This window comes from Pseudochaenichthys georgianus, chromosome 1, assembly GCF_902827115.2.
Source record: "Pseudochaenichthys georgianus chromosome 1, fPseGeo1.2, whole genome shotgun sequence".
Lineage (NCBI taxonomy): Eukaryota > Metazoa > Chordata > Actinopteri > Perciformes > Channichthyidae > Pseudochaenichthys > Pseudochaenichthys georgianus.
In genome coordinates, this window is record NC_047503.1 from 32524155 (window position 1) to 32526594 (window position 2440).

A 2440-nucleotide genomic window follows, 5' to 3' on the forward strand; every position below is an offset into this window, starting at 1 on the left:
AAGGATTCACTTAGTTTGATAATGTTTACATATTAGAATTTCAAAGAAGCAACCCATTCTTATCAAATCATATCATAACGAATGATAAAGGGAAACTTGCCAAATTGTTTAATGTAAGGTAATGTATATATTTGTTATAGACAGCAATATATCATGTCTGATCTACAATTGCCTCAATGGTTTTTACAAGGCATCACCATTTAAATGTGTAAAGCTCAGATAACTCAGACCACAAGCCACCCTTTGAAGAGGGTTTTTAAGTTATTATTGTTAATAAATAATGTCCCAATCAAATTAAAATGGCAGACTTGTTAGAAAGAAACACATCTGTGAATTGTAATCGATGCATCATAAACGTTTATATTACTGAATAGACTCCGTTAACACCACCAGTAAGGCCTGGAATCTACCATTGGATGTCACTAAAGTAAAATAATCGTACACCTTTTGATCTGTGCTGCAGCTGAAAGTACAGTATTTAGAAATATACAGAGGAAATATAACAATACTACATTGCATTCATACCACTAAGTTACTATGAATTATGTAACACTTCCGTTGAGACCGAGTATTGGTGTTGTACTAACAAACTGAATGGTAATGGGACCATTTTATTTATTATTAGATAGCAGAATACACACACCCTAAAATCATGTCATTTATTTGAGTGTTTTTTGTGTGCTTGTCATATATTTACTTCTTTATGTATGTTATGTTTCACATACAGTTTTGTATGCTCATAAATGTTATACTCTTCATTGTCAACTTCATCTACAACAAGAAGATGTAACAGAAATCACAGCCTTTCCTACTAAATTAATTGTTGGTGAAGATATTTGATCACAAGGAGACTTGTTTAAAGTGAATGTACTTGTACAGACGTCCAAAACATGAGTAAAATGTCATAATATGGTGATGATTGTCTAGAAAGAAATAGCGAAGAGCTGTTTGCCGTGGCGTCCTCTGGTTTCAGCTTGCACGTGTCTTGAGTGTTTCAGAGATACTCTAGCCTAAAAACAGCAATGCTATGCAAAGCCGTCATGAATTATGCTAGCAATGGCAGACACGTACGGTTGCCCCCTTCTGGCAATGGGTATTTGGTTTCACTCATGCTCATAAACTACTGGTCCTCCAGCAAAGGTCAGCACCTTGTTAGGGCCTGCTGCGACATCTAACAACCCTTTTGTTTGGAGAATACTTCTTTCTATGAACAATACTGCTATCTGGCTGGCTGCAAACTTAATAACATTTATTTTAAAGCTTTAGGGTCATGATTGTGAATTGCAAATCCAATGAATTGGGTGAAATGAAGTGTGTCCTATTGTGATCTTGTAGTTTTAAACCATTCAATATAAACCCTTTTTTTATTGTTTACAATTTGTAAATAACAAAACAAAAATAACCTGAAAAGGGAAAGTGGCGTAAAAAAAGAACCCCAAGAAAAAGTTGTGTTCTTGTGTGTTTTTGTTCAACAATGTACATGTGTAGAAGACAAAAGAAACATCAACAAAGTATTACTAAATATTTAACTCACAAATCCCATATTTTATAGTTTGTAGGATTTGAAAAATATTCCTTTGAGGACACAATAATGGAGGAGCTAACATCAATAAATGTTCCATGGATGATTTTCTTCTAGAAAACTAAACCTTATCAAAATAATTGCATCATATTAAATCATAAATAGATAAATATAGCAGCTTACTTTTTCTTCGAGTGAACAAATCTGTAAACTTGGTCAGACTTGGAGTTTGTTCCCCCTTTAGTTATCAATAGCCACCCTCTAGTGGTATAATCATGTAACAGCACTACACCAGACATGAGTTAAATATACTGTATATCCTAATAATTAAACTGAGCTGGACACTTCTAACTGAAGCTTTGAGGAGAACAATTGACAAGGAGGAAGTTTTGGGCACATGTTTTGTGAGGTCATGTTTCATATAACTGGTGGCCTGCATTACTTGTTAATGCATTTCCTCTTTATGGGGCTTTCTGTACTGATGAAGTAATCTGGTATAACTACGTGGTAAAGTCTGCTCGTAAATGTATCAATGTGTTAATGCTGTCCATGGTGCTGACATATCCACCTTTTCAAGGTTTCAAGTTGCAAGGCTTTTATTGTCATGTTTGCACAGTGTTATGCCAAGTAAATAAAATCAAATAGAATATAATATAGACACAGAATATGATAGAAACTGTGCAGAATAGTATGCAAAGCTTAAAGCATTGTTATAATTTAGTATTGATATACAACCTTGAATATAACTTTTCTAAATATATTTTAGGACGTTAAGTCATTGATTTTCCACTGAACACATTATTGCGTGTCTCAACACATTACCACAGTGATTAATGACGACTCAACGTTTCTGTCCCCCCTGCCCCCCCCCCCCCCTCTGTCCGGGAGTGAGGTATCCTTCCGGGACGCTCTGTGTCA